The sequence below is a fragment of the Leuciscus leuciscus genome, assembly GCF_965113295.1.
Source record: "Leuciscus leuciscus genome assembly, chromosome: 1".
NCBI lineage: Eukaryota > Metazoa > Chordata > Actinopteri > Cypriniformes > Leuciscidae > Leuciscus > Leuciscus leuciscus.
This window is the reverse complement of record NC_138725.1, coordinates 32,856,882-32,869,381: the sequence shown is the minus strand read 5'-3', so window position 1 is coordinate 32,869,381 and position 12,500 is coordinate 32,856,882. Positions and strand designations below refer to the sequence as shown.

Here is a 12,500-nt window from a genome sequence, read left to right as displayed (position 1 = left end):
ACTGGCGCTCATTACGTCATCGCTCGCGTTAAACTGGGCCGAGCGGTGCGTTTTCCGTCACCGCACGAGCTTCAGGACAAAGCTGAATTAACGAATTATTACCGGGGTGGGAACATTAACGTGCACACGGGATGTCCTGAACGGTTTCTGACACTTTGTAGGGGGTTCTGGGCAAGTGACGGTTACAAATAGGTTACGCGGAGCGCGCGCGCGCTCTCAAACTTCGATGAGCGCATTTACTGTATTTGCGTGCGCGCTCGCGATCTACAACTGTATAATATTCATCAGAGGCTGCAAGAAACGTACATAAGACAGTTTATATTATTTTACATTTCTTATATTTGTAAAGCGCGCACACGGTCGTCCGTGGGAGCGCGCTGCGCGAGCTCGTGCTCCTGTTGTCTAGGCCGACTTTGCAGTACAGTGTCAACTCTAAGTTTTACAAATAAATTGGTTTGTGTTGGACTTTAATGAAGGTTGTATTTAAAATAGCATAACGGACTTTAGCTTTATTCATCATAACTTACCATAGATGTACATATTTATGTTTTACACGACGACGACAGGAAAATGAACAGGATGTTCATGAAGAACTGAAGTTAGTCATTCAGTGATTGACAGTTAGTTCACACAATGACGTCAGCTTAATGTTCAGGTACTGATTTGATTTAGATTTAGTTGTGTAGTTTAAATCACTCAAATCTGCAAATATTAACATAGACAAACCAGTTTCACTTTTCTTAGAGGACGTCTGCTGTGTGTGTGTGTGTGTGTGTGTGTGTGTGTGTGAGAGTGACCTGGTTTCCTGTGAGGGAGTGTGTCTAGGACGCTGTGACCCATTAAAAGCACATGCTGGTCTTATTCTGCATTTTGTTTTAGTTGTTCTCGTTTGTTAACCCTGACATATTATGTTTGGGAATACTACTACTGCACAGTACCAGTGTATGCAAGCCCTGTCGAAAGATCATAATTTACTAGCTGAACGTAATTGCGAGTGGGAAAGTATGACGGACACAATGGATGCAACTATTTGTTTTCTTTGTAGAAAAGGTACATCACCATCTTGAAAAGTGTTTTGAACACCCCTGATGTTGTAATATAACATCTTCCCAGCATCCCGAGAGTACTTAAACACACCATACGCATGAAATACCTGCACCTGTTTTCCAAAATGTACAGTATACAGCCAGAGGCAATAACATTCACCATATTTATCTCTCTTTATGACTCATTATTTCATCAAACACTCATAGATTAGGACATTTTGAAATGCAAATAATCTTAAAAATGCAAAGTATTAAGGAAGCTAATAGCTATTCTGCACTGGTAACGTGACAAACTAAAACATTTTCAGCTTTATTGTGTGCTTTCAGTGCAGAATAAAGCAATAAGCAATGTAGAGCCAAGCCATGCATTGCAGTGATTTTGCCGTGTGCTCAGGGTCTTCGTCCCAATGCAAAGTGCGGTAAAATCACGGTAACTTGAGTTACTTGTTGCTTTCTTTCATAAAATAAATCATTGCATTCATCAGTAACACTAATTGTATTGAACCATGCCTCTCTAGGCTGTTGTGGATCTCATAAAGTGCTTTGTGTGAATCTTTCACCGCCATCTTTCTGCATCCTCAGGAGACTCGCGAGTTAAACCACTGTGTTTCCTGAGAAATGTCCCAGCTAACAGGGAACGTTCTCATAACTTTAGCTAGCAATATTCTCTCAAAGTTATGAACAAACGCTCTTCCAGTAACATTAATAAAATGTCTGTGCAACGTTATCTGGCCTTTAATAACGTTCTCAAAATGTCAGCACAAAAACATGATCTATATATCATTTTGTTAGGGATGCACAGATATGAAAATTTTGGCCGATACCGATAATTCTTTATATTTGAAAGCCGATAACCGATATATTGGCCAATAAATCTATATTTTTATATCATTTTTGAAAAACAAAAGTCTCACCATTAAAAGCCATGTCACAAACACACAATTATGATATTCTCATTATAATTTTATGTAGCCGATATGACACACTTGCGCTGCACCTTTTTTGAAATATTTCCAATCATATTTCAATATTTCAAGCAATTCAAACCCATCATGTTGAACAGTGCGGATCTGAAGTGTCTCAGCTGAAGGAAATAATACATTATTTATCGACTTGATATATCAGCCAAATCTTCTTATCACCGATAACGGTAACATAAAAAATTATAATGTATCGGCCGGTACCGCTATGATGGCCGATATGTCGTGTATCCCTAAATTTGTTTTAGAATGTTCAAAAACAACATTCCAATAATGTTTGCAAAATGGAATGTTCGCATAACGTTCGAATCGGCAAGAAAAAAAGCATGTTTAAAACACTTTGAACGTTCAGAGATCAACCCAAAATGATGTTTTCATAACTTAATGGGAGCGTTGCGTTCTCAAAAGGTGTTTTTGTTGGCTTTGCCGGGATCAGTGGAGGGAAAATGTCCGCAGGCGGATAGATGTTAATCCACAGGCACAGCAGTGTGGTGATGAACAGGTGTGGACTTGCAGGACCTTTTCCAGCTTCAGGTGTTGTTTACCTTGCGTTCAGAGCCTGGGGCATTGTGGGAAAAGTATGCGAGTGGCCGCAGGGTTTGATGGAGTGAGGTCATGTTCAGGTGCGAGGTCCGATGATGCGTGATGGTGAACGTCTCGCCTGTATGATGTCATCCACCTGATTCATGTCTTTTCCTCTGATCTTATCCTAAATTCCTCTTTTTTCTGTCTGCATTTGAACTCTGGGAGTTACAATCCCATTGTTTCTCTCCATAGAGCGTTGTTGTTTTATGGGATTACATCATTTGCAGTGCTTCATGGGAAGCGTAGCTCATTAAAGGCATAGTTGACCTTAAAATGATCATTTGCTACTTTCTTGCTCAGAAGAACACATTGGAAGATTTTTTAGAAGAATGTCAATTATGTTTAATATTTATGGCTATTTATTATGATTTGTTTTTAGAAATAAGTTCATGCCTGTTTCTGTGTGTGAATAATTGTATTATTTTATTAACTATTACATTCAGTATAATAATATATTTTATACTGAATTATTATTATATATGTATTTTATTAGTAGTATATACATATTAATTTATTTCTAAATTAATATTAAGTAAATTATTGATTAAGGATTGAAAATATTATATATTAATAAATTAATTAAACTATAAATATATGAAATGAATAAAATGTAATTTCAATGTATTTTCTAAAATAATAAATGTTTAATTTCAAAATAAATTAATGGACATTTATTATTAATAAACAAACGACTTAAGTGGAACATTTCGGAGAATGTCTCTGTGTTTATTATGTTTGTCATTTATGGTTAGTTATGATTATTTTTTTAGAAATATCAGAGATCATATCTGTTTTTGTTTTGTCTTTGCTGAATCGACTTCTGTCTGTTCCAGATTTTGACAAAATTATTAATTATTATGTTTAATATAATAATAATAATACATTTTATATTATTATTATTGATTTATATTATGTATTATTATTTATTATTATTAAATACTATTAATACATATAATAAATTATAAATATTTTATTAAATGAATAAATAATTATAAATTTAAATGATTAAATATATAATAAATAAATTATATATTTTTTAATTAAATTAATAAGAAATCATTTTAAATGTATTTAAAATTAAATAAAAATATATAAATAATGTACATTTGTTATTAACTAAATTGAACACAAAAGAATATATTTTGAAGAGTGTCAGTGTGTTTTGTCCGTGGTTCGGATCGACACGAGGGCGAGTAAATGATGCCAGAATGATCATTTTAGGTGCAATATCATATTCCTGTATCTTGTCTTGTTTTTTAAACAATCATAAATGAATGGGGAAAGTGTTTTTCCGCAGTGAAGCCTGTCTGGTTTTTCTACATTTCCCACCGCTGTCGTTTCCAGGCTTTCGGGAGTGTCCATATAATTCCTCTTCATCCTCCTTTTCCTTTTTTGGTTTTCTTTTCTTTCCCATCGAGCGGCCCCTCCCACAATGCACCTGCGTAGTTGGAGAACGCAACAATGGCAGGACGTGAGCTGATATCCAGACACACAAAGCGCTCCTCCACGTCCTGGTTGTTTGCTGAGCGCATGAACATGTGAATAAACGTCTAGTTCCTCCTCCATCCGTCTCGTTCAGCGCATGATTTGCTGCATGACTGCATTATGATGCACTGCAGACTCATCCCCCCTGCTGATTGGCTGATTGCCAGGCTCATGATGTCACTTCCTGTTGCAGAAATGATGGTGTGTTCCGGTCCGGGACGGGTCAGGGTCAGCTTAGAGCTCGTAGACTTTGAGCTTTGATTTGATTGGGTGTGGCGTCGACAAACACTGATAAGCAGAGTGAGATAAGATGCAAAACCACCGAATGAAAGACGCAAGATTTCCAGATTAAGACACTCATAAATATTTACTTACTCCAGTCAGAGATCAACGTCTCCTGATGTTATAATGTTATAATTTTTTTTTTTATTATCAGTATTTTAATATAATACATTTAATAAATGTATACTTAAATGAATCTGCATATAAAATATTGATTTGATTATTTTATTTATGATGCATATGCATTATGCATTTTTAATATGTATGTATATGTATACATTTTGTATTATTATTTTTTAGAATAATCAGCAATCAGTGGGCATTAATGTCTGTTTGCACATTATAATGTGTGTGTGTGTGTGTGCTGATCAGGTGACACACACTCTCAGACGGGCAGGAGTTCAGTGTCAGGCTCTCGATGGCAGATACTTCTCCACCGCTGTCATTTCCTTTTCTTTGTTTACGGTTTCCTGTCTCTCTCTCTCTCTCTCTCCCTCTCTCTCTCTCTCTCCACCTCTCTCTCTCTCTCTCTCTCTCTCTCTCTCTCTCTCTCTCTCTCTCTCTCTCTCTCTCTCTCTCTCTCTCTCTCTCTCTCTCTCTCTCTCTCTCTCTCTCTCTCTCTCTCTCTCTCTCTCTCTCTCTCTCTCTCTCTCTCTCTCTCTCTCTCTCTCTCTCTCTCTCTCTCTCTCTGTGTGTCTCGTCCCATAAATCTTTAAGTTCAGGATGAGAAGCCCTAATGTTCATGAAGCCCTTCACACGTTCAGTTCAGTTGTTTGTGTAAGAATGGATTCATGAACCAGTGACACAGAGTTGTGATTCATGAGGTCGAGGAAGGACAATATTTGGAAAACAATCCCCTCATTGCAGATTTCAGTGGAAGAGTCATAATAAAGTCAGATATAAAACACTTTATTACCCAGCGCTCACATTTATCATGAAGTCATAAGTGCTCAGTCAAATATGTACCACAGGAGGCGTGTTGTTTACAGCTGTGATGATGTGAAGGACATGAGGTGTGGCTGATTAATGTGAATCTGAGATGAGCAGCTCTCGTCTGATTGGCTGGAGGGATTCCTCTCTCTCTCTCTCTCTCTCTCTCTCTCGCACACACACACACACACACACACACACACACACACACACACACGGAAAGCAGAACATTCCGTTATATTTTAACTGGCGACTGGAGCATTTGCGTGTTTTTCCCCGGAGACCTTCGGTCAGAACACACTGATCTAAAGACACAAATGTGGTCTGGATTAGATATGTGTGTGTGTTATCACTTTTGCATCTCTCTCTTTTGTTCTAAATCATGATTAATCGTGCATTAAAGCTTCCAAAAAGAGTATTTTTTTTCAGTCTGACATAAAAAACAAAACAAAAACCACCTGTTTATTTGCACGAAACGGTTTATTTTCTTGTGCTTTAACGAATCCAGAAACAAATAACTATTTTTAACAGTTATATTTTACCCCCAAAATAAAAATATGTATTAGGCTATAAGTTAAGTGTTTTAATTAGCATGAAGAACTGAAGGTGTGTTAAGATGTTTTGCAGTTATTTTCAACAACTTAAATTGTTATTTAAGTTCTTGTAAAAAAAAAAAAAAAAAAGATTTAAACGTACAGTATGGAATTTTTCGCCACTAGGGGTCGCTAACCTATTTACAATAACAAAGGCGTAGTTTGATGACGCAACATTTGCTAAGAATTATGGATCTTGTCGTCAACGTCAAGCCGACCGATCTAATCTATGGATCTAATAATGTTTATGGATGACTGAATACATCAATACTTTTATCATGACTAGTTCGGGATTGCTAAGAGACAGCTATCAGCTATCATATAAGGAATATGGACATTTCATTCTACCGAACTAAAGTTACACGCGAGTGCAGAATTACTTCTCACAGTCACAGGTCAGTTTATTAGACAAATTAAACTTGTGAGGTAACTCAGCGTTGTTTCACTTGGTCTAACATTACACTATCACACGAAACTGCATTTGAATGTGTTGAAATGTATGTGTTAGTTTGTCTGTATGAGACTAGCAGTAAGCTAGCTAGATCAACAGAATAACATACAGATCATATTCTAACATTTCATCATGTTGAGCTATATAACATTGATTAGTTTTATGTAAATGTGCTCACCTGTTTAATAAAGTACATGTAGAAGCGGTCGAAGTCTCGGACGTGGAGCTCTCGTTTATATACTGTCTATGGGAGCTCTCGGCATCTCGAAAACACCGCGCTGATAGTGATTCTCGTTTTAGTTCTCCTTTTGTATCCAAAGTCTGCTTGCCATGGTCCATAATGTTTGTACGAAACAACAACAGCGTGCAGATAGACATTACGAACTACAAAGTTGTCCGCGTCAGTCGCTTTGGTTACTATCAGACGGCTCTGGTTCATAGCTCTGGTTGCCATGGCAGCACGAGCGGAAACCAGGGACAACGCGGATATGACGGCATTGGCGGCGACAAAACGGAAATAAAGAAACGGGACGTTTCTCGAATTAAATTACAAATTTCTCCTGGTTTGAAAGTTGTTGGAAACAGTCGGGATAATGTAAGTACACAACTAAAAAAAATATATAACATAGATATAGTGATTTTTGCTATTTTTAAAGCAAAAAAGTTACATATTGTGGCTTTAAATGAAGTATTTACACATTATGACTTTAAATCATGGTGATTTAAATGAGTTGTTGCACAATATTGTTTTTCTATAATAGAGTGAAATATTACAGTCATGAGAATAATCTCACAACGCAAAACATCTATTAAGCAATAATGTACTTTTTGTATTATAATTTAGTATTTTTTCATTTGATTTTGGGGTGAAATGTGATCTTTGCCAGTTTCACTGACTGGATTCATATTCTTGAAGGGATTATATGAGTGAATCTGTCATTGATCACATGAAGTGGCTGGTTTGCGGGACCTAAAGAAAGAGTCTTTGCTCTGAAACGATTGTATTGAAGAAAGTCTTGAGAGACGGACGGGTAAAATTAGATTGACAGAAGCACCAGGAGGCTCAAGTGTGTCAGACAGATCTGTGTCACACTGCTTCTCGTCAGATTTTACACCTTCGTGTGATTCCAACACAGTCGAAGATTTACTGCCCTTATCAGATCTGACTTCATGAGGAACTTTACAATCATTTCACGCCGAGCTTGAGAATGTGCTATAACAGTCTGTCTTTAAAACAACAAAGAAAAAAAAAGGTTTTTTATTTATTTTACTTAGATAAATGCACTATTGACACACATGCACCTGAGTTAAACATTTTAGGAGTGCATTAAAAAGGTTCAGGACTGCAGTGAAAATTGATCAAAATGTGTTTCATTTGTATTTCTGTAAATTGTGTGTGTGTGTTTATCTTTCCGTCCTGTTACGGGACAGGCCAAAAACTACAAGTAACCTTTAGATAAATAAAAACCCAAAAAAAAAAAAAAAAAAACCTTTATGCATAATGATGGACTTTTCATTGTAAACGAGCCTGAAATTACAGTGGGACTCTTATTTTGAAATGTCAATAAAAACAAAGATGAAGTTGATAAAATATGCAGTTGTACAACTCTCTAAAACATATAACAATATAAACACCTTAAAGTAAATGTCACAATTCATCAACAGTAGGCCATGACCATAAACAGACAACTAAACGAAAACATGATATTGAACTGAAGGTTCAAATGTTTTATTAATCTGAATGAATTGTTTAAAAAAACAACAACGATTAATCAATCCTTTAACGATTAATCGTAGCTCTAGTAGGTCATAAACAATCTATTGTCATAAATGCGTGGTATTCATTGTTTGGTCTGAAACCGCTAGCGTTAGAACAGCGCCTTTTTTGTATATCCAAATAAAGTTAAAGTGCTTATTTGTTTGTAGTCAAAGCAGCAAAAACACACAAAATCTGGTTACAAAGTGATTTTTGGAGTAATCGGAATGGATTTAGATGTGATTCCAGACATAATGTTTTTAATATGTGTAGGAATAAATGCATGAAATGTAGCAGGTTGAGTTTTAGTGTTGAGTATATTCATCAGACTGAGAAAAAGGGTGCGACCCGTTCTGGGAGAGAAGGATTGGGGAAAACAGCAGAAATGAAAGGAATACGGCAATAAATGGGTGGAATAACTCAAGCGGTCTCTGATAAAGAAACGCAGATGGGTGGTCGAGCAGAAGAGGGACTAATGACTGTATTTACGAGATGAACGGCAACACATGTTGTAATTGTGGAAAACATTAACCTTGAAAACTCAAGTCTAGCATTAAAGAGTCACGGCGTAAGCAGATCATAATTGCGTGTTCATCCACTGGGCAGTTTAGTTCATAAGAATCGCTTACACAGCTGGTTTATGAGCAATACAACTACATTTCCCATCATTCTCGGTGGCAGCAGGATCAGTTGCATTGCTAATGTTCATCCTCTCTTTTAGAACTCTTTAGGACACTCTTTTAGAACTCTCTCTTTTAGAACTCTCTCTTTTAGAACTCTCTCTTTTAGAACTCTCTCTTTTAGAACTCTCTCTTTTAGAACTCTCTCTTTTAGAACTCTCTCTTTTAGAACTCTCTCTTTTAGAACTCTCTCTTTTAGAACTCTCTCTTTTAGAACTCTCTCTTTTAGAACTCTCTTTTTCAGTCTCTGAGCTGGCAAGCAGCTGTGTAAGGTCGGCGTGTTTGAGGTTTTGTTGATGTATTTGGGGTCATGAGAACATCCCAGCGGTCGCCTCACTCTCTGTCTGTCGTTTTGGTGCTAATGGACTGTGTTGCAGATGTGTTTTCTCAAGGGTTTTACACACACACACACACACACACACACACACACACACACACACACACACACACACACACACACACACACACACACACACACACACACACACACACACACTCTACCAATGCTAGTGCCATTGGAACCAATGATTAACCAGTAATACTGTATTAACCAACCATTCCCATTAATTAACCAATATTTGGCTATTTTGAGACCAAATGGCTGGTCAACAGACTTTTTCCCAAATCTACAGCCCTTGTTAATGGATAATGCAGAAAGGTTCAGAATCAGATGAGTTCTATGTAATCCTAGGGTTTTTGACTATTTTAAAGAACACTTTCTGCCATTGAAGGTTCTTAATTAGGAAAAATGTCTTAAATGTCATCATTTACTCACCCTCGTGTTGTTTCAAACCTGTATTTACTTCTTTCTTCTGCTCAACACAAAAGAAGATATTGAAGAATGTCGGGGACCAAACATGTGATGGACCCCATTGACTTTATATAATTTTTTTCCCCATTCTATGGAATGTAAGTCAAAGGGCCCTCAACTTTTTGGTAACCAATATTCATTTTTGGGTGAACTATCCCTTTAAATGATTGCTTAACACTTTCATGTTCAATGGGCTATTTTCCAACAATTTTTTTCTACTGATAAAGTATGTTTACGAGTTGTTTATGTCATAAAATGTTATTAAAATCGAATGAAAACGAAAATAGTTAATTGAAACTAAATCCATTAAATGGAATTTAGATGAATATTTCACACAATATTACTGAAAATCAGCTCAAAATATTTGAAATCAGAAACGTATATATCAGAGCTTATATAATTACTGTGTTTTGATATAGGAAAAATATTGTTCAATTATTATATAATTTTCTTTATTTATTGAAGTCTTATTTATTATTATTTTATTTTCTACTTCTCTTAGGTTTGCTATTAAAATAGCCTGTGCCGCTATTATGGCATGAATGAATCAATGAATGTTGGAAAACAAGAAAACAACAATGCATGTTTAACTGATCAGGCGTTGGCAGGCTGGCTGTTGATGCAGATTGTCTCAGAATGGCTAAATATTGTCCAGTTTACTGTTCAGTTTTGGCTTTATACAAGTCTCTGCTCTCTAGATATCAGCACTGGTCATAGTTCTGTCAAACTATCAGCTCAACATACGAGTGTCTGCCATTACAAATACATCGAATCGTCTATTTTAAATCTGGATCAGCCAAAGTCGTCCCATGTGTGAATCTGTGACTCGCTCAGGGTGTGGAGGAGCGTCAAACACTAAAATAACTCACCGACCTGACAGACTCAATGGAGTGTGCAGATCTGAATCACTAACCACCCAAACCAGTTCCCGGGCGCGGGGGAACGCCACGAGTCCCGCTATCAGAGCAACCTTTTTGCTGCTCAGTTTTAAACCTGTTTGGAACATCTAGAAATGTCTAAAGCTAAATTGCCTTTGATCTGTTCAGCTGTAAAATATTTCATTAGCTAGAAATAGCTTTTTGTCAATGTTAATCTTCACAAAATGTGTTTTGCCCACGATTGGCAGTGTGTTTGGGAAGCTTGTTTGGAAATTGATTATTTTTAGTAGGGGTGTCACGATTCGATACATATCACGATACTGTATTATATACGATAATATACGATATTATTGCGATACTCCAAGACACATGATAAAAGGTTAACAAAAAACGCACTGTTGATTAAAATGCTAAATTTGGTTTTACATTGTGTGTAAATGAATAGGCTTGGACTTGTTCTGGAAACCCAAAGCACAGGACAATAGAGACACCAGAATAACAATATTCATGATTCTGAAGCTGAAGCATTATTCAATTTCTGAAACGAATATGTTTGCACTCCTTCACTGACTAGATATATTTAAAATAATATAGGCCACTTTTTACTGGTAACGTGAGATATTTGGCATTATCAGGACCCACAAATATTCCACAATTGCATGATTATACATTATATTCAACATTATATACAGTAGTTTAATGTAGGACTGACACTAAAACTCTAAGCTTTTTTCTCACACAGTAATTTATATTTTGTGTGAACTATCCACAATACAGGTTGTCACTATCTACGATACATATTGATGCATTTTTGTATTGCGACATATTGTGACACGATATATTGTTACACCCCAAATTTTTAGTCAGGTTCAATCTTGTTCCCGCCACTTTTGCCCATTTTAACTTGTTCCCCTCCACTATAAACCCAGCTAACAAAAAAACGTGTTTTAAGAATGTTTTGTTGTGAAAGTGCCAAAAGGAAGGTGTTTTCTGGACTGTCCATTGAAGCCGCACACATTGTTGTTTCTGGTTGTGTGTGTTGGTATGATCTGGTCAGACCTGTTGTGTCCCACCCTCTCCTGCAGCTCGAGCGCTGTGAGAGACAGTGGCGCGTGGGAACCGCTGTCGGCCATCTTGCGCCTGTTTGGGCTTGCAGTGTAGCAGTTCAGTTGAACTCAGTGATTTGTTTGTGTCCTTGGGCGACTGCTCTAACCCGACACCTGCGTGAGTTCACCTGCCTTACCAGTTCCTTCGCGCCAAGATATTTTGTAAACACTGCAAGATCCAAACCCCACTGGGCTCTATTATTTATGGTTTATTGTGCAAAATTAAGTTTTGATGGTTTAAATTGCATAATTATTGTGATTAGATTGAATAACCACGACCAGATGCTTAATCAACAAACGCGACATGTCTAGTTTCTGGAGGGGGTGTACATCTATGGTATTTTAATGCTGTTTTCCCCTCCCATATTTTAGTAATCATCATTCGAAAGCTTAAACACTCAAAATTCGCCTGTGAAAACTGTTTTGAAATTGGTGTTAACCTATGGTTTTCAAAGCTTTCATGAAGTACAATGTTTAAGTTCGGATCTATGCTCAAAAATCGGTGTGAAAGTTATCAGGTTAAATTGATCAAAAAAGATATTAAAAAAACACTTATGATTATGAAGGATAGTCAAAGGTCTTCCTTCACCCACGTTTGTTGGTTTAATTAGACTGCATTATAATATCATATCATATCATATCATATATTATATTATATTATATTATATAGGATTTCAAGTAAAAGCAGCAAAGTCATTTTTCCAGAACCTTTACTTTCGCTGTTCCTCAGCGGTGGCGTGATCTTTGCATGACTCTAAAACACCTAAAATCGCATCTTTTCCTTCAGCATTTGACTGAATCCTCAATATATCTCATTTCCCTTCCTGTATTCTTCTAAACAATGTTTGAAATGTCAAATTCTTTAAATGTTAATGTCATTGCCCCTTAGGATGAATCACTTTGTCGTATTTCTTGTT

The 12,500-nt window shown here is 36.6% G+C and overlaps 1 protein-coding gene across 2 annotated transcripts in view; it reads left to right on the top strand.

Moving 5' to 3' along the window:
- Positions 1-12,500, top strand: part of myh9b (myosin, heavy chain 9b, non-muscle) — a 53,743-nt gene that overhangs the window by 546 nt on the left and 40,697 nt on the right. The window lies entirely within an intron of this gene.